Genomic DNA, 21,227 nt, shown 5'->3' with positions numbered 1-21,227 from the left:
TAGTTGGTAGCGGCCGCGCGACCGGCGAACAGCGCGGCGCACTCGGCTCTTGCAAGCGGTGCGTGTGGTGTGTGCGTGTGTGCGTGCGCCGTTGCGCCCTCCTCACACGCGTTTCGGACGAAACGGCGCGGGCGCTCCAAATAAACGCCAATCATCAGCCTCATCTGTCATTGCTCCCTGAAGACTCCGTTGAAAGGAAGCTTCAAGAAGGCCCCCTCTTCTGGTCTGCGTGGGAGAGCTCCTCTTTAAAGATTATCCACTGCTCTACAGCTGCTTTCTCTCAGTTCATTGCTCGGCGTTTTGCTCCCGGGATTTTCGTTTCCACGTACCCAACCTTCCTATTTTGAAACACACCCGCCAAACGTGCGTCCCGTACAGGACCGAATGCCTCGTCTCAGTTCGCACGAAGCGATGTAACGTTAAAACGCGCGCACCGGGATTCGTTGGAGTGTTCGGCTCCTCCGTCAAACCTTCATCTCGCTGTCTTCTTTTGTCATCATATTTTTTTTTCGAGCTCCATTTCTTTTTTCTCTGGAAAACCAGGAGAACAAACTTTCTCCATGACTTGAAGACTACCAGAACAACACGTGTGTGGATGTGACGTTCTACCTTTGAGAGGTTACTTTCTTGCGCTCGATAACCAGTGGATAGGTGCGACAACGTCCACAAGCACACGACGAAGAAATCTTCCGGCTCCCGACCACTGTAAGTCACGTCAACGATTTTCTTTTGCATTGAACCTTTGCCTCGGCTGTTACATGTCGTGGGTATCTTCGCATGCCGATGATGTTTCGATAAAGCCTGGTGCGAGAAATTGCACAAATTAGCTGAATTATTATTTTTTTTCTTTTGTGCGGCATGATTTACTTTTTCGTGTGGAAAGTACTTTTTAAGCTTTTGGAAGAACAAGAGAGTGGCGATAGTCTTTCTTTCGACATGTTATAGCCATCGCTCATGACGTCGTCAAATAAGTGGAAAAGGAGACAACAATTATATACGTAAAAAAATCAAGAATGTCGATTTGACTTGCAATCCGACGACTACAATGCATAGTGGAACAGAAAAATCCAGGTGAAAAAGTGGCATCTAAACATGGTTGCACTAAAATGAAGCAGTGAGTAAAAGACGACCTGTTGGAAGCTCGCCGAAGTGCACGCAACGAACGGCATGACTTACAGGTGCCTTATATTGTTACCTTATGTTGGCGATACAAGGCTTCTTTTCTTTTCCGCTTTATATTTCATAAAATCTGATTTTTTTATTAAATGTTCAAGCTTACAATTTATATTCATATCGCCGTCAGAAATAAAGGTCTCTGAGAAGGTTGTTAAGCCCCGTGTACTCCATGTGTTTCTTTCAATTATAAGCCCAGAAACTTGATCCTTGAATGTGTGTTCTGTCATTTTTTTTTCTTTCGATGGTATACAGCATGTATTGCGCCTACCACACTAAACGGAATGGCATGGAGTGTCCAACTTCAATGTGAATCAAACTTCAATGTGGTTCAGTGTGATTTCCTGTTGATGCAAAGTGAAAAGTGAGTGCGAAAAAAATTTATTTAAAAACCAAGGTATTTCGGTGGGCGGCTTTAAAGTAAAAAAAGTAATATAAATGCGAGTATCCTTTTTTCTCTTATTCTTTCACGCGTGATACCAGCGTACAAAGAAGAACGACAATTGATGCACGATTCCATGTTATCTGATCTGTTTCGAGCCAAAAGTTTTTCAGATGTAAAAGTTCGAGCCAAAAGCTTTTCAGATGTAAAAGCGATTTATCAACTCAACGCTGGAACATAACTGCGTTTCCCGAAGACAGCAGTGAAGTGCTAGAAATTGGTTCACCCTGTGTACGTCCCATTTCTTGCCTGTTGTCATATACAACATGCAAACGAACACCTTTTTAGTCCTCTTCAGTCCCCTACAGCTTCGAAATTGCCAGAAAATGAATAGAAATTTTCTCCGCGGATTTCAACTGGGATTTCAACTCGTGCCAGTGACGCAATATTCATTTGTGAGCGGAACGCGCTAACCGCGCAGCCATCCCGCATTATTTCTTTGTCTTGGTATACAGTCGAATTCCGCTACAACGAACGCTTCTAATGCGAAGTAGAGTTACTGTATATGCTACCTTTAGGTAGCAGAGTTGCGCATCTGTCTTCCAACGCCGCTAGCAACCATGCATTGCGGAGAAGCTGCCGCTTGGGCCAATTTTTTTATTTCTCGACACCGCCGCTGTAGCGAACTGAATTAACACTAGCCATCGACAGCCAATGTTTATCGCCGGTTTTCGACACGCCAGACAGGTTAATCGGCGACACAGTAGGCATGTCGCCTGCAAAAACGAAGTGCGACTTCACTGTATAGCTGTGGTTGCTAGCCGGACCTATGCGCTACTCTGCTACCTAAAGGTAGCATATACAGTGACTCTAATGCGAAGGAGCTTGTACAACAAAGCATGTCATGTGGCCTGGCCGAATTCCTACCTATCCTATTTATTCCGAACGCCCCTACAGAGAAGACCAGTGCAGCAAACTTGCCTGTTTAACGATGCAATTCATACTTTCCGAATCGTTGAATTGTTTTATATGGAATAGGCTCAGGGGCACACGTAACGCGAAGCAGCCGAAAGAAACGGACCAATGCGGCTGCAAGGTGATTACGCGCAAACTGTTCAGAACTATAAAAGTAAAAAGGGCGAGTAAAAATGTATGACTAATATCGGCAAAGCCCTCCCTGTTCTGTGCTGGGGCATTGTGACTTGGCGTGAAATCTATGGATCTATCTCTCCTCACTCCCTGATTACGCGCCGCAGCACTCCGTGAACGTCGGTCGTATTAGGTCGGTGGTGATTGCGCATTCAGTAAGTCATACTACTCTGCAGAGGAAAATTGCTGCATTTCAATGAACATTTTTTTCCGGTCGGTGTGCGCCTTTGCTTTAGTGAAATCGTTAAAGTGCGCGATGCATATAACGAAGTGACGTTTATAACGAAAAATTACCATGGCCCCACTCGCTTCGTTATACAGGCGTTTTACTGTATTTATTTCCGCATCTATTGGAAAATCAATACAGTGGGCGTGACAACAAATGCACCAACATAAAATGCGCTATTCAGTTCGAGGGACGGTTCATTAAAATGCTTAGAAACATTTGACCGGTGGGGGGGGGGGGGTCACTTTTTGCAAGGTGCCTTGCGGCATCTGTACGTGTACTTCATAGGCAGCAATACAGCATTACTATACTCTACTTGTCTTGCACTGTACACATTGCGTGACCTTTATTCTGTACAAGATTGCAGGATGAAGTAACGTGAAGTTTATTTTCATTTCAAACAAAGGAGGAAGCCGGGGCTAAATGCTGCATGCCTGACAAAGGCTTCGGCTCCCTTGTACAGTTTGACTTCAGTTAACACAAAAACAAATCTGAGAATATAACACAATAAATGCATAAATCAGCTGCATTTGCAAGTGTACAAAAAAGCAGTTATTAAGCATAGAACAATGAAAATGATAGAGCATGATGAAAACATAGACCAGAGTCGAGTAAATATTTCTTTGCTTTCTTTTTAGACATTTTCAATGAAACATCAAAATTAACATTTGTCGACAGCTTATTAATGGCCACAGTTATCTGATAACTGTGGCCATTATCGAAACGACGTTTGCAAGTACGTTGTTTTCTTAATGCACCTTGCTAAGACGACTATCAATGATGATAAACAGGCCTCAATCTTCGAACGCGTCCCACACAAATGTAACAATAGTAATATCTGGGGTTTAACGTCCCAAAACCACGATATGATTATGACACACGCCGTAGTGGAGGGCTCCGGAAATTTCGACCACCTGGGGTCTTTAACGGGCACCGAAAACTACGCATGCGGGCCTCAAACACTTTCGCCTTCATCGAAAATGCAGCCGCCGCGGCCGGGATTCGATCGCGCGACCTTCGGGTCAGCAGTCGAGCGCCATAACCACTAGACCACCGCGGCTGGTGACGAATTGTCTTACATATATTGGTTGAAATTCAGACATTTCTGAAGGATTTCTAATTAATACCTTAAAATATGCGTAAATGAGCCTTCATCAATAATCTCGACGTCGCTCGACGCGAGATTGCAAATTATCCTTCGGTCCTGGTATTATCAGTGAACCGAGCTGGTCACAATCGGTGAAGGTTCACGGGAAAGGGGTTTTTATTTCGTGAAAACACATGAGTTATACGGAAAAAGGCCATCAAATGGGACTAGTGGACGGCCATGAGAAAGGGCGCTTGCGCATTGCACTCGTAACTTCAAACTGTTGAGCTGTCTGGCCAATGTCGTCATGGCAGCAGTTATATGCCCGAGACTCGGGTAGAGGCCCATTGTTCTTTATATGACATTTTCCCCCGATTTCCCCTGTCTCTCCGCATTTCAAATGTTACCGTCGCAAGCTTCTTGGGATCGCCTAATAAACTCCTCCCCAGTGTAGCTGTGCGAAAGGGGGATGGCTTGTCGGTTTATGTGTTCCCTCCCATGCGTTTATAGTGACATACAGTCTATTGCCGAAATTCGGTTGCGCAACTGATGCGCCACTGAGTCTGTATACGGAGACAGACGGTCTTACACGGAAGATGCCTGTAAAACGGCAAGAGCATTAATCTCGCCGTAGTAATGGAGTACCAACTCACCCAGCGCTCAGTCCTTTTAAAGCCAAGATCATGTGTAGCAATCAAGACAGCTTTCAAAGTTTTGCGCGTACCACAATCATCCTATGCAATTAGGTACTGCGTACTACTACTACTACTACTACTACTACTACTACTACTACTACTACTACTACTGCTATTATTATTATTATTATTATTATTATTATTATTATTATTATTATTATTATTATTATTATTATTATTATTATTATTATTATTAAAACTAATATTACTAATAATAACAACCCTTTTTCGTTTGTTGTACACATTGTTTTAAAGTTGTCGCATAACACAATGGTGAGTTAATGACTGCGACGCTTGTTAAGGCATAATTATCAACCAGTCTTTCAGAATTTATATATCCTTGCCACAAGGGGCATGACACAGGAGCAAATGACTGTGTGTAAATTGTATTTAGGAGCAATGCCCTGGCTCCACACTGGATTTAACTTTAGCTTTTTTTGTTGTTATTTCATTCGTTGCCATGTTTACACGACCGATAATAGGCCACGATAATTCAGTCACACAGCGTACCCTCTTTTGTCGTATAAATAATTCCCAACCCTGTTTCGATGAGACAGAAAGGTAGCAGGAATAGAGAGAGAGAGAGATAATAAAACGAGAGAAAGGCTGGGAGGTTAACCAGAATTGTAGCATCCGGTTTGCTACCCTACACTAAGGGGACGGGGAAAGGGAAGGAAAGATGGAAAGGAAAGCGGCAAGAAGTGAGGCGCGCGATAAAATAAATATAAACAAAAGAAATATCGTTTTATAATGTCCAACGAAGAAATAAAGCGGCATAGCTTCTCAAAGGCGGGCCTCAGAGATGAGCATATGCGACGTAAGTGCGTTGAAAACCATCACTTCAACCCTGCCAGATAAAAAGAGAAACAAGCAACACTGAAACGGAGGGTCGGTGACAGAAACCCACAGGGCGATACGTATTACGAGCCATAGCGGCGTTTGATGTGTATGATTTTGCTCTATAAGCATCTCTTCAAAAACGTGTGGGTCTCCCAAAACTCACGGTTCTCTACTGCTGCCGCAGTTCCACACTCACTTCATATCCTCTACGCGCATAACTTACGAGAAAAGAAATAATGAGGCGACGCTCAGAGACGACGACGCAGAGAAGCGTGAATTCCTCGAAAACGCGAGCCCCGCGCTCCTTTAATCCTGCGTTTCTTGAGTGTGAGGATGCGAGCGCAATAAGCAGCGGCGTCATTCAGCGTGTACCCGACGGGACCACTGTCTTTCTCGTATCGTTTCTTTTCTTTTCTTTTTTCTTTTTAGCGCTCGCGCTTTATGCCGAAATAGCTCCTTTGTTTTCCCGGCGCGGCGCCTACCTAATAATTCGCCGTGGCTGCGGCGTCATTACGGTCGCAAAACAGCGCTCTCGGGTGCTGTACTCTATAGCTGGTTTGATGGCCGTCATGGGACGCCGTTGCAGCCCCCACATCGCCGTTAACGCGCTGATGTGCCCCCGTATAGAAGAATACAGCCAGCAGGGAGGGAAAGAAAAGGAAATGCCGTTGCTGAAAGGGACAAAAAAGAAAAGAAAGAAGAGTATCAAAAAGTATAGAGAGCTTCGCTGAAAAGACTAATTGCTCCCTGATTTTGTGTCTTCCTATACACGGGAAGTAACAGTCTCGCTGTACCCGTAAACCGGCGCTTGTTCTTCTTGCGGACAAAAACAAAAAAGAAGAAAAAGAGAAAAAAAGAAGAAGAAAGGGGAGAGATAAAAGGACGAACCAAGAAGCTCCCCTAGGAAATATCGCGGCTACTTTTAAGAGCGGCTGACACTTGGTGTTTCCCTTGCACTTAAGACAAGAAAAAAGAACCCTTTGACTCTTTCTTTTTTGTTGTTTCTTTTTTTCGTCTATGTAACTCTCACATATGTAACTCTTTAAAGAGACACGTTAACCCTCTCTTGCAGACTCGTGCGTCCCACGAATCCCAAAAAGAGAGTTAGTTATATATAACTCTTCAAAGAGAGTTATAGATGTGAGGGTTACATACGTGGTAAAAGAGAAATAGTCATAGGATTCTTTTTATTTTTTCTTAGAGTATGCGCGCTGGATCATACGGCGTTTAGTTTTTCTTTTTTTCTTTTTCATGATTGCAAGAACTGTCAACATGAGAGGGGATTAGGATTTATTGTCCCGCCTTGGGAACACGCAGCGGCGCCTTTCCGTGGTTCTCTTAATTAGGAGTACGAAAGAAAGTTATGCTTATCTCTTGTAACGACAATTTTCTCGTTTCATATCGAATCGTTCCGCTTTTGCGAGTACCTTGATAGTGTACGTTTGTTAGTACTTTTATAACCCGGTCTGGGTGGATGCGCAAGTAATGGATAGGGCCCCTATTACATTTTAGGAAGTTGCGTACACTGTCATACAACTAAGAAATGTGGGCCAAAAAGTCGTTAAGGCCGACTGTGTTGGAGGAAGGTTGTTTTGAGCAATTTGCGCCAAGTATTAAAAACAAACATATGCGCTACGCGTGTAGAACTGGCCGAGTATTCTTTAGATTCGTATGCAACACGTCATGGCATTTTATTTCCCAATCCCCCAAGTTGGATAACTAACGGAGATAGCTGTACTAACTTTTAAAATACAAACTATAGCAAAAAGTTTCAATACAAAAGTTGTAGCGCTTGTTTGGAAATGTCGGATTATTCCACCTCCGCTAAGGTGACTGCCAATCCGCTATGCTGAGTAATTAACAAAGGTTGCTCAATGACAGTTTAATAGAACAACTCTAGCGAAGTGTATTCAATACAAAAGTTGTAGCGCTTGTTCGAAACGTGGGATTATTTCGTCTATGCGAAGCTAACTGCCCTGATTTCTTTTTTTTTTCAGCCTTTCATGAAATGCGTGAACTTTAAAAAAATGTACTTGGCGCAAGTTAGCTGAAACGCACTGAAAATAGGGAATTTTAAAAAGCAAGACCTTTCGTGTTTCTACGAGTTTTTTTTTTTTCTAATGTGGTTTATTCCGCAAGGATTTATAAATTTATTCAATAAATTCACCCATACGCTGTATCACCATGGTGCTAACGAAAATGCGAGGTTTTTCAGTGCTAACCTGTCAAGTCTGTACGTCTAGAGAGATAACTGTGAAAAGGTTGTTTGATCGTTCGGGAGTGTATCTAATGCTAAACACTGTTCCTGATGGGGTTCGATATTGTACGTATGTACTCACACATGGTGGGCTATTAATTTCCGTTATGCTGTTTTGTATTACCTTAGGCTGGTGACTCGTGCGCTGTCGTAGAAACTGTGCAAGCCACTATTGCTGTTTGTGCGCCCTCTTTTACTTCGACTGCCAGACCTAAAACTCGTTTACAGTGAGATCGTTCGCACGTCACCTCCTTTACCGCATCGTCCGTGATTCATAATTTATTGTTCGTACGAAGACCAGTGACTCAGAGGTGATAATTTTAATTTTCCCGCCAATAAGTCAGATAACTAATTTCACGCCATTGTCTACCTACTACCCAATTATACTTGCTTTATTGCTTTTATTTATATTTTTTCGCTCTTTGGTGTCCACTGTCTACTCCTAACGCCAAAATACCAAACGTGCCTTTGTCGCTGATGCCCAGAAGCACGCACAAGGCGGGGGGGGGGGTGCAGTTGCCCCTCCCCTCCTAGTTATCTACAAGGAATGCCAAGGCTGTCTCATACCTTTATTCAATCGGGCCTTTTCCATCATTGCTTACAGTTCATGGTTACGGGCATGCGGGCTTAGGCGATAATGGAGGCCGCGAACCCCTAATATTGAATTCCAAGAATGCAGCATACTGCCTCGTTTACCCCTGGAAAGCCGACGACCAGAGGCGGCGGGCCGTTGTGAGAAACACGCCATCGCTTCTTTTTAATTTCTCCATCCATTGCGAAGTTTGGTTTCTTTCGGACTCGAGCAGAGGAAGTGGGGGAGAGGGGGAGGGGGAAACGCTGCTGTGAGATTTTGCTTCCCCAATGCTAGTGCTATATTTCCAAATCATGTTTTCAGTGCGGAACGCTTTAGGGGCCCGGGCTGTCGTACGCTGTCCTACGCTGTCGTCGCTTGGCGTAACGCCGGCAAAACTACGTATAACAATAGAAAAAAAAGAGGATAGCAAGCGAAAAATTGAGAGTGAAAAAAAATGAAAAAAAAAACAGGAAGAAAAATAGAAATTCATGGAAATAAAGAGACAAAAAAAGAGAGGAGAAACTGGAAAAGAGAAAAAGAAAGAAAAATAGGAGGAAAGAGAGAGAAAACCGAAGAGAAACAAAGAAGGCTGCCCAGCTCCGCACTTCCTTCAGGCTTGGCACCACTAGTGCGATGGTGCCTTGATTTTCTTTCTCTTTCTTGCTTCTCGCCAGCTTGAGCTGTAAGTGTGGCACAAGCTTCTTAACCCTTTCAGCCGCCACCTATGAAGAACTGTCTGTAATGGCGTCAGATTTACACAAGATTATTGCAAGGCACTCGACATTGTATGGCAACAGAAATATTGTCATGATACGTCAATTTCTGCGTTTCGTAATGATTAATCTTAATTGAATCGTAAATAAATACCTAGTTGTCGTGAGATCATTTACGTTCCCTTTTTGTATAAAATAGAATCAAATCTCAGTCTAGAAATACAATGCAAAGTGTTGTCGGTTTTGTTCATTTCGAGCAAAAGAAAAAAAACGGAATACTTTTGCTATAGCCCGTGGAAAGCGGCACGTCGAAAGACCCGTCGATCATGGCAGGGCCTTCAGCAAAGTGATCAGATGCAACAGTACACTGCAAAGTGAAGTTAAATGAAGACACATTTATTGCACAAGAAGTTCAATTCATCTAAACATCGGTGTATCTTGCTGTTTCTCAGCTACGTACTATTCGACACAAATGGCAAAAGCAAGTGATGTACACAACCGCGTACAAAGCGTCTCAAAGGGTGAATTTGAAAGACTGTACGCCATGTTCCGAACGTAACACGAGGTAAAAAAAAGATTTTCGAACGATCTGTAAGACGTAGGCGACAGCTTCTTATATTGCACAAAGACGGATGCTTCATTCTGCACGAAGAAACATGCAGCTTGTGTGTCGTAATCGAACACAAACGTCTTTCTATGACGCCACGAGCGAAATTATGGCACTGAATCTTGTGAGGCGCATTTTTCAACGTGCTTACATCGGTAGCCTAGATGGTTGTCGACACGCGATCGCGTTACCTCCAAGCGCCGGTTGTTCAGGCGATTCGATACGGTGGACACACTTTGGGAGGTTCACTCACAGCATCATTATTATGTCTTCCCATGCGGCATATAATACGTGTAGTATCGGAAGAAGAACGCGTACGGTACGACGAAGGCTACGAAGTGATGAAAAAAAAAGAAAAAAAAGAAACAAGTTCGAAACGTGAGCCCGTCAGGGTGACGCCATTGACGTAAGCGGTGAGGATCACGTTTCCTCTCGCGTCGTACGCGACGCCTCTATCATATGTGACACCAGGCAGCCCGAGACAGAATGAGACGATGACACCCGCCTGCTGTGAAAAAGTGTCCTCCGGACATCGACCTTGACGGCATCATCGTATACAGCGATGCGAGGAAGCCTCGAACGGTAAACTAATAAGCAAGCAAGCTAGAAAGAAAGAAAGAAAGAAAGAAAGAAAGAAAGAAAGAAAGAAAGAAAGAAAGAAAGAAAGAAAGAAAGAAAGAAAGAAAGAAAGAAAGAAAGAAAGAAAGAAAGAAAGAAAGAAAGAAACGAAGGTCAGCTGCGACCTACGTCTCAATCTTTGCACTCATATACCCCTAGAACACGACGTTTAGTATGGTATGATGGAGGGTAGCAGGTGAACAAGATGGCCCGCAAGAGACAGACACATGGCGTGTATTCGGCGTACCCAGGCGCAAATATCAAACGGCTAGTGATTCCTACTTACCCTACTCTCTCTCTCTTTATATATATATATATATATATATATATATATATATATATATATATATACGTACGAGACCCTTTGCGCTCGTCCGCTATAGCTCACCTTATCAGGAATGAGGCGCCCTGAGGCTTACGCGGAACCACAGCAGGCTGCGCCGCTCCGAAAGATCGGCGCAGGATAACATTCCGTGCTGTCGGTGTAGGGACAAACGACTGGCGTGTACGCTGCACGAATGATGAAAAGGAATGGCATCGCCTGAGCTTCACGAGAACGGATCGTTCGGCGTGTGTTTTCCTGCTCATCTGAGGGTATACATGCGAGTGTGCAGTTATGCTCCGTTTCTGTGGTGTATGCCTCCCGAAACAGGTAGATTGCGTTGTATCGCGTTTCCACCACCCCTGTTTTTGTTTTTTAGAGTGTAATAATATCTGATCTTTAACGTCCCAAAACCACGATATGCTTATGAGAGACGCTGTTTTGCAGAGTGAGATCTGATAGACGACGTTACGTTTCTCACAATATGAACCGGCATATGGTTTGCGAGGCACTGCGACGTGCGTCGTGACCGTATCGTGGCCTAGCTGCTCAGAATAACAGAATTCCGTCGTACCATCGCCAAGTGTGTGATACGTTAAGCACGTAATAGAGTTTTTAAGCAAATATAAATGTCACTTGTATATTTAGTTAGGCCATTTGTGTGCAGTGCTGTCAAGTTCTGCACACAAATGTGCCGAGTGTGTGCCCAGACACAGTTGTTTATGAGAAAGTGTGTGCGAATATGAGAAAAAAGATGCTTGATCCCTCTGTCATAGGAATCGGTATAACACGAAAGTGAAACGTGTCGTCGTAGAAGTAGTTGATTGCTTTAGTGCGTTGGTATATCAGAGCTTGTATAATGTCTATTTTTGTTTGGCAGATGTAGCGCCGCCTGATGTGGACGCACTCACGCTGACGCCTTGGCACATCTCCGTACCGACGACTAACGCCCATGATCATGATTTAACCCTTGCGGTAGCTGAAGTTCTTTACATATTCGTGGACACCGCATATGGGTGAATGCCGTGCAAATATGGCATCAACAAGCACATAATAAACACTGATACTCAGTATGCACTCCTCGAAAGCGCCGTGAAACGCGAAGAGAAACGTTACGCCCGTCGTGTCTTCCTTCTAGCCCGGCAGTTAATTCTCACAGGGCGAGCGGGGAACGCTGTGCGACAGCCAGGAGAACGTCGGATAGCTGTTTTTCGATATGGATGGACGCTATGAGCGAGGCTTGGGCTGAAGGCATCACCTCGTGGTGTATTAAACGAAATTAAACTTCTATTGGAAACGCGCCGAATGGGACTGTCGCAGCAACGGCGCGTTTTTTTTTTTTTTTCGAGCCTGGTGGCACACGTCACCACCCCGTTATAAAGGGGACGCTCATAGCACCCATCTATCCATCCACGCAAGATCACTGTGAGAGGAAAGTGTGAAAGATAAAGGTGCGTTCATGTAGCCTCCGTTAAGTGTTTGGCGGTAGCTCAGTGGGCTAAACGCTCGCCAGCCATCGTTGCGGACCGTGAGGTCATGGGTTCCACTCCTGCCATCGGAACTTTTTCTTATGGCTTTTTTTTCTTTGCCATCTGATGGCGTTCATTTTGCTGACTTATTTCCGTGACGGAAATACGTCATGAAAATCTGGGTGGACCCCGGCATAAAACACTTTCGCTTTAAAAGCGCAAAGGAGACATGTACAAATTGCAGAAGCATCTTCGAGTTCTTGTGGCACATGAGCCAATGCTGATCCATCTAATCCGGTCGTTATCTGGCATGTCGTTAAATTATTTCGTATTTTTTCTTATGGAAAGTCACGAGGGGTGGCGATTGTTATTCGTTATGGTAAGAGCCACGCCCTTTGAGGGAGAGTATTTGATTGAAAGTTGAGAATGTCAGCACTGCTATATGCGGAAGTACGTTGTGTTGTTGTGTTTGATACTAGCTGGGAGAGCTTTAAAAAAATACGGTAAACTAGTTGGCGCACGCGTTGATAAACTTACATTATACAATCAGAAGCTTGAAGCCATAAAGAAAGAAAAAAGCTGATGAAGAAAAAAGCTGAAACTAACGGTCTGAAACTAACGGTCTGAAACCACTGGTCGGCACTCCGTTTCAAAAGGGATGCTAGTGAATAGAGACCGGATTTTATACAAATTCCTATATTGGTCCTTATGCTCCTAATGCCCTACTTTGATATATGAGCATAACTTAGAGGTTGGCAAGGACTTTCATAGTGTTTTTATAGTGCCTATAAATGCCTATTTTGAAGTTTCTGCCTGAATGCCTACAAATGCCTATAAATGCCCTTTTTTTTCAAAATCGGCGCCTAATTAGCCTCAAGTTTCGTTTTCAAATGCACTACGAGACCTTCATTTATGTTGTTAGGCAACACTGACTGTTCGGAACTCTATGGAGTCCTCTATTTCAACCAACGGTGGCGTATGCTACTCGGCACGCGCCGATCAGCATACGCCACCGCGCTGTCATGGCACGGACGGTTGACGAATGTGAAACCGCGGAGAGCATCAAGGGGAAGGAGAGCATAGAGCGAAAGAAAAATGTGGTGTGCACGAGGCTTTGGATTCGTTCTTAATTTACATTTTAAAGTGTTCCCCGCCGGGGGCTGAAATCGGCTCTACGTAATTTGACCCGGCCAGTAAAAAGTCCCCCTCCCCCTCTGGTTTTTAGTAGTCTGGCAATCTTCTGCTGCTCTGCCCTTCTCAGTTGTGCCGAAAATAAAACGCACACTCAGGAGCGTGTTGATTCGACCGTGAACACTTGACTCGCCATGCTGCAGAATAAACGGAGAGATCGTGTTCTGCGAACGATGCGGGACAAAAGACATTTGCACGGCTATGTTCAACTGTTCTCGCCTTCATATACACAAACAATAACGTTTCTCGGCTTCTTGTTGTGGGTGCAAGTCGCGCGCATCTTCGTTTGAAATTGTTTGAATTTATGTAAAAATTTATTGCGTCTATATTTACGATGCTGCAGCAACGTTATTTTTCCTGCCTGTTTATAGCGCCTAATACGCGTTTCTTTGATTAAAAATCCGGCCTATATACTAATGAATATCACCTTTATGACGAGCTACGTGTCGCCACTGTTGATAGACAAGTTTTCAAGAAACTACCAAGAAAACACGCCAGAAAACAGAAAGACGCCACTTTCTTACTGCACCAACAGAAGCGCGGACGCTGGAACGAGTTTGCAAGACTTCGCGCAAAGCGTGTTCAGCGCACGCACACACACACACACACACACACACACACACACACACACACACACACACACACACACACACACACACACACACACACACACACACAAAACGTGAATGTAATCAATTATGCATAATTAATATGAAGTGAAAGTCAGCGCTCGTCCTGTGCAATCTTCATCTCGTGTTCATGTTTTATTTATTTATTTATTTATTTATTTATTTATTTATTTATTTATTTATTTATTCGCAGATTACCTACATCACCATAGAGGCATTACATAGGAGGGAAAAAAGTATAACCAGCAATAAATGGCAGTTCGTGGAATGTGCAGGAGTGATACGCTGTATACTGCTGCAACAAGTTACCGCTGCAGCAAAATTTTCGGCCCTCTTCTCTTTCAAATTGATAGGTATAAATTATTGTTCGTTATAGACGCGCAAACTACTCACGCACGCATGCAAAATACACGCTAAGACACACGAGCACTACGCGCGCACAGTCTAAACACGTGCGCACAGACAGTGGCAGGGCAAATAATCGAGCAAATATCGATGTTGTAGCCTGGTCAAGTTTAACGTTCGTTGCCCAAGAATCAGCAAAACGGGCTGCTTCGTTCAAGACAGTCGGTGGCGATAATATGCAAAGGCACTGCATAAATTTTAGCGGTTGCGCCACTTCCACTGTTCTGGACGTCGAGCTTGGACGTCTTCTTTCTTGTCAGTATAAATTAATTTAATCCTTACTTTTCTTTGCAGTCAATGCAGATATCAATACAGCTTCTCTGTTATATCTTAATTTTTCTTTCTTTCTTTCTTTTTTTTTTGTATCGCGCAACCACTTATTGAAGACTAGAAAAAAGGTTATGACCTGTGTTCTGTGCATGTGTAGCTTACGTGCTTACTTTCGGTATATATATTTTCTTCCTTTTCGTTGTCTTCGAGCCAGAGTAACAGCACGCAGAAGAGCCTTCCCTTTCGTGTTTACTTCGTCAAGCAATAAAACAAACAAAAACAAACGCATCCATATAAAAAAACGTGGAAAGTTCCTTGCTTTCTCTTTCTTTTTAGCTTAAGTCGCAAAATAATTGGCTCCTGTCGATTCAGTGGCCCGCTTACTCTTTGGTGTGTGTCGTTTCAAGGACGGCGCCACGAGGCAAACAAATTACAACGAAACGAAAACAAAAAATAATAGAAACACTTACAACCCAAAATCCCTCTTTGCTAACATCAATGCGGATGCTTTTAAAAAGCTTTCGTCGCGCCGATTGTTTTTCAAATCAAGAACCGCGCGGGAGGAACTTCGCTATACAGCATGCATTGCGCGGTGCTTCGCCGCCGAACCGTGTCGCAGAGCTTGCCGTGCGCGCGTGCGTTTTATTGACTTTTGCGAAACCGCGCACACGGACCCTCGTAAAAATAGCGATCAGGTGAGCACAGAGTCGGCGGAATTCCGAGTATTCAAATGCATCATCTTCTGCGCTCACATAATGCACTACGAATTGCCATTAGTAATTGTTCTGCTTTCTTTTATTTAATATTGTTTTTTTTTTCTTGAATTGTGTGACGTCCCGCTCCTCGCAATATGCTCGGAGTGTTTCACCGAGCGAATGCGTCGGTTATGGGTGATGGCGCGACCACCAGGAAAGAAAGTTTTTTGGCCAAGCTCCCTTTGAAAAAAAACGCCCTTTGAAAAAAATTGTTGTTTGATGCCCTTTAGCTCAGTCGGCGCAGAACTACAGACTCTCACAAACAGGCGGGAAAATTTTTGGCAACAGAAATAAACGAGCAGAACGAGTTTTGAACTTCAAGAAAAACGTGGAACTTTTTTCAGCCATATTTGTGATGGTCGGAAAAACGCTGGGTGATTTGGCATGGAATGACCCACACACATATATATATATATATATAATATATATATATATATATATATATATATATATATATATATATATAATATATATATATATATATATATATATATATATATGTATAATATATATATATATATATATATATATATATATATATATATATATATATATATATATATATATATATATATATATATATATATATACAAAGTAATGGAAAAGGAATTGGGGTTGTATTATAGACAGCACCATGTTTGACGTCTGCATCCCAGGTCAGTGGGCATGGGCTGCAGATTGCCGTTGCGAATGCTTCACGCCGCTTGAGTTACGTCGGCGAAAAGCTGGTGGAGATACAAATTTCAAAAAATATTTCTCAAGGTAAAAATAATACCCTTTTGTAACTTTGTCTATGTTCAGCTAATACATAGAGCTTTCAAATGAAGTATCGCGCATATTTTTAGTCCGACCACCGAGGCAAGTTTTTTAACGATGAATACAGAGCTTTTCTAAAAAAAAGTGACATTCGCAATTTTTTTCCGACGATTTGCTACGCCTTCAGCGACTAAATTATTTTTGTTTTGCAGTATGTCTAACAGGCTTCCAGTATATAATTAATTTCTACCCTTTGAGTTTGCCTTGTTCCTGGAAAAAAATATCAAACTTTGCAACTTTATTCAATTTTGCTCGTGCGAAAAGCCCTCAAAGAATCGATATACATAAATAAGTCATTATTTTTACAGTTTCATCACTTCATTAGCTTGCCGGAAATACCATTTTATTGAGTGCATCCTATAAACGCCCTTTGAAAAAAATTGTTGTTTGATGCCCTTTAGCTCACTCGGCGCAGAACTAGACTCTCACAAACAGGCGGGAAAATTTTTGGCAACAGAAATAAACGAGCAGGACGAGTTTTGAACTTCAAGAAAAACGTGGAAATTTTTTCAGCCATATTTGTGATGGTCGGAAAAACGCTGGGTGATTTGGCATGGAATGACCCATATATATATATATCTATATATATATATATATATATATATATATATATATATATATATATATATATATATATATATATATCTATATATATATATATATATATATATATATATATATATATATATATATATATATATATATATAATTTTAAGACGTTTATTGACGGCGAGATTGACGGCGACGATGCACAACGACAGAGCGCGGACTCTCACGAGCACGAGCACGAGCACGAGGGGCGTGCTCTCCGAGAATAGGCGAAGAGGGTGACCCACTAGAAGGCGCTTGAGAGGACGACCCATTAGAGCGTTCCAATGCTTCTCTACAATTACCCCGGGTACGAAAAGGGAGCCGCCTGGCGACCTAACAGCTGGTCACTATGAGCGGGTCATGGTAGGGCTTGAGGCGCTCCACGTTGACAATGTCGCGCCCTCGACGGCGCATGTCCGACGATGGTTCGATAGGTTCAATCAGGTAGTTGACCGGGATGTGCGTTCGACGACACGGTAGGGGCCTTCGTATTTGGGTAGTAGTTTGGAAGAGAGGCCAGTTGCAGTGGTAGGAACCGAGAGCCATACGAGCGCTCCAGGGAGGAACGTGGCTGCAGAAGTGTTGGTGGCACTGCGAATGCTCTTCTGCCGCTCTTGGTCCTGCGTAGTAAAGGTCCTGGCAAGCTCGCGACACTCTTCAGCAAGTCTGGCTGTGGCAGAAATATGCGCACACTCCGATCGATCCGGCGTGTATGGAAGGATTGTGTCGATTGTGTGCGACGGGTGCCTGCCGTACAATAAGAAAAAGGGTGAGAAATCAGTTGTGCTTTGAGGGGCGGTATTGTAGGCGTAGGTGACGAAAGGCAGAATCGAATCCCAATTTGTGTGATCGGCGGCGACGTACATCGATAGCATGTCGCCGAGCGTGCGGTTGAAGCGTTCGGTGAGGCCATTCGTCTGCGGGTGGTAAGCAGTAGCTTTGCGGTGAACAACGTTGCACTCTTTGAGGATGGCTTCGACGACTTCCGACAGGAAGACACGGCCTCGATCGCTGAGCAGCTCCTGGGGTAGACCGTGGCGCAGCATGAACCGGTGGAGCAGGAAGGAGGCTACATCGCGCGCTGTAGCCGCTGGGAGGGCGGCAGTTTCGGCGTATCGCGTAAAGTGGTCTACAGCGACGATGGCCCAGCGGTTACCAGCCGACGTCAGAGGAAGTGGCCCATACAAATCGATGCCAACGCGCCCAAACGGCCGGTCAGGGCAAGGTAAAGGCTGTAGACCTGCTGGTGACTGGTGTGTTGAAGCTTTGCGGCGCTGACAATCGATGCAGGAGCGAACGAACTTCTGCACGTAGCGGTACATCCCTCGCCAAAAGTACCGTTGGCGAATGCGGTGGTATGTTTTCGATACCCCAGAGTGCGCACACTGCGGATCAGCGTGGAACGATTCGCATATGTCAGAACGGAGACTGCGGGGTATTACTAGTAGCCACTGGCGGCCGTCGGCGTTGTAATTGCGTCGGTGAAGGAGGTCGTCGCGAATGGCGAAATGATGGGCTTGACGACGGAACGCGCGAGTGGATGGTGTTGCCGATGAATCAGTGAGCAAGTCTATCAGTGAAGCGATCCACTGATCCTTGCGCTGTTCGGTAGCGATGGTGTGAATGTCGATGGAAGAAACGGAATTGTGAGACATTGAGCTGTGGGTATTGTCGTCAGGCAAGGGGGAGCGCGAGAGTGCGTCGGCGTCAGCATGCTGGCGTCCGTTGCGGTACAGCACGCGGATGTCGTAGTCCTGTAGGCGAAGTGCCCAGCGGGCGAGGCGGCCTGATGGATCCTTCAATGATGACAGCCAGCATAGTGCATGGTGGTCGGTGATGACATCAAATGGGCGACCATACAAATAAGGTCGAAACTTCGTAAGGGCCCAGATAATCACCAGGCATTCCTTTTCGGTGACGGTGTAATTGGTCTCGGCTTTGGTAAGCGTGCGACTTGCATATGCCACGACATATTCAGGGAACCCTGGCTTGCGCTGCGCAAGGACAGCGCCAAGGCCAACACCGCTGGCGCCCGTGTGTACCTCTGTAGGAGCCGTAGGGTCGTTGTGGCGTAGTATGGGAGGCGACGTCAACAAACGACGGAGCTTCGCGAAAGCTTCGTCGCACTCTGACGACCGCGAATTGAGCGGCCCATTACTTCCGAGGAGCTTCGTCAGCGGCGATATGATAGTCGCGAAGTTTCGAATGAAGCGCCGAAAGTAGGAACACAGTCCTACGAAACTGCGCAGTTCCTTGACGGACGTAGGTTTGGGGAACTCGGTCACGGCCCGAAGCTTGGCTCGATCGGGGAGAATACCGTCCTTGGACACGACGTAACCGAGTATAGTCAGCTGCCGTGCTGCAAATCGGCACTTCTTTAGATTCAGTTGCAGACCGGCCTCACTCAAACGCGTCAAAACATGCCGCAGGCGTTGAAGGTGCGTGGAGAAGTCCGGAGCGAAAACAACGACGTCGTCGAGGTAGCATAAGCATGTGTGCCATTTCAGGTTGCGCAGAACGGTATCCATCATGCGCTCAAAAGTGGCGGGCGCATTACACAGCCCAAACGGCATGACGTTGAATTCGTACAAGCCGTCGGGCGTGACAAAGGCGGTCTTCGGTCGAGCGTCATCAGCCATAGGTACTTGCCAGTACCCTGAGCGCAAATCAAGAGATGAAAAGAATTCTGCGCCTTGCAGGCTGTCAATCGCGTCGCCTATTCGCGGTAGTGGATACACGTCCTTGCGAGTGATCTTGTTAAGTCCTCGGTAATCCACACAGAACCGTCCCTCTTCGCCACAAGAACGACAGGAGACGCCCAGGGGCTGTTAGAAGGTCGAATAACATCGCGGCGAAGCATCTCGTCGACTTGCTCGTTGATTACACGGCGTTCTGTGGGAGATACGCGATATGGACGTTGCCGCAGTGGCGGCTGGGTGCCAGTGTCGATGCGATGCGTAACGGCGGACGTGCGGCCGAGAGAAGTTTGAGCGACATCGAAAGAAGAGCAAAATTCTTCCAACAGGCCCAGAAGCTGGGAGCGCTGGAGTGGGGTAAGGTTGTCAGCAATGGAAGAACCAAATACATCAGCGGGTGATGAACCAGACGTGGAAACAGCACCGAGCGTACTGGAACTGTGGCAGTGCATTTCATCTGGTTCGTCCATAACTTGTGCGTCTTCAAAGGGTTTCACGCTACCGAGACATTCCCCTTGCACCAACGTGACACTGTACGGGAATGGATTGATAACAAAAATAGAGGTGCTGCCCTGAGTGACTTGCACGGTCGCGAAAGGCACCAGCAAGCCTTTCCTCGTGCAAACACGGTCCGATGGCGAGAGGAGTGCAACGGTGTCGGAAAGACTTGCGCAGTAGACTGACACCGCCGTTGACGAGTTTGCAGGCACCTTGGTGTCGTCTTTGACATGTACCTTGCCCGCAGCCGATGGATTGCCTGCCGGCGTCCAATCAGGGAACGGTGAGAGCTCTATTTCGGCTGGTGCGCAATGAATGACGGCGTCGTGGAGGGAGAGAAAATCCCATCCTAGGATGACGTCGTGAGAGCAGGCATGAATTATGATCAATTCGACGGCGTACAGAGCATCCTGAATAATGACGCGGGCGGTGCACACCGCTGTAGGGTGAATACTTTGGGCGCTGGCTGTACGGAGGGAGGGACCAGAAAGTGGCGTCGTCACTTTTCGCAGTAATCGGCTAAGTTTGGCGTCCATGACGGATACGGCGGCTCCAGTGTCGATAAGGGCAGATGCGCGAACACCGTCCACAAACACGTCTATCACGTTCGATGGGCTTCGCTGAGGGCTTTCGCAGTTCGATAGCGTCGCAGCCCTTGCCTCCTGGACTGCGACGACTAGTTTTCCTGGTCACGTGAGACCGGACGTGGCCGCATAGGCAACAGTGAGCGACGTCGTGGAGACGGTGACCGGCGGGTAGATGTTGCAGCGCGGGACGTCGGTGACATAGGCGGCGCTTGGTCATAATAAGGTTGGCTTGTTCGGCTGGGCAGGGCTGATGCGACCCGAGGCGGCTCCATGCGATTGCAGTAGCGTGCGACGTGACCGGCGCAACCGCACGCGAAGCAGATGGGGCGGTTGTCGGAAGTGCGCCAGCGGTTCGCGGGTCGCATCCATGCCGCATAACGGGGCTGATATGAGGGCATTGTGGGCAGGTGTCGGGGCCTGGGGACGACGTCGACGTACGTATGCGGCACAGCCGCGTCGAAGGCCTGGGGTCCGACGACGGCTTCGGCGTAACTTCGCGGTGCAGCCACAGGAATCGCTGGGGGCGGCCTGGCTACAATATATATATATATATATATATATATGTGTGTGTGTGTGTGTGTGTGTGTGTATATATGCATTATTATCTCTTGAGAAATACTGGGGTCCCGTCAAAACGTCGCCAAAATACACGGATGTTTAGAAGGCGCATATGCTTA

The 21,227-nt window shown here is 45.5% G+C and overlaps 1 protein-coding gene across 4 annotated transcripts in view; it reads left to right on the top strand.

The window, feature by feature from the left end:
* Positions 1–234: 234 nt before the first annotated feature.
* The window catches only part of LOC119386912 (calcitonin gene-related peptide type 1 receptor-like), a 147,029-nt gene continuing 126,036 nt past the window's right edge, over positions 235–21,227 (top strand). For 2 of the 4 annotated variants that reach the window (XR_005182405.2, XM_049413305.1), the window contains exon 1: positions 235–705. The gene's annotated coding sequence lies outside the window, so the exon portion shown is untranslated. The remainder of the gene's footprint in view (positions 706–21,227) is intronic. The other 2 variants (XM_037654197.2, XM_037654196.2) reach the window with 2 other exon arrangements.

This window comes from Rhipicephalus sanguineus, chromosome 3, assembly GCF_013339695.2.
Source record: "Rhipicephalus sanguineus isolate Rsan-2018 chromosome 3, BIME_Rsan_1.4, whole genome shotgun sequence".
NCBI classification, from domain to species: domain Eukaryota; kingdom Metazoa; phylum Arthropoda; class Arachnida; order Ixodida; family Ixodidae; genus Rhipicephalus; species Rhipicephalus sanguineus.
Note: the sequence above shows the minus strand (reverse complement) of the source record. Positions and strands in the feature narration are given on the sequence as shown.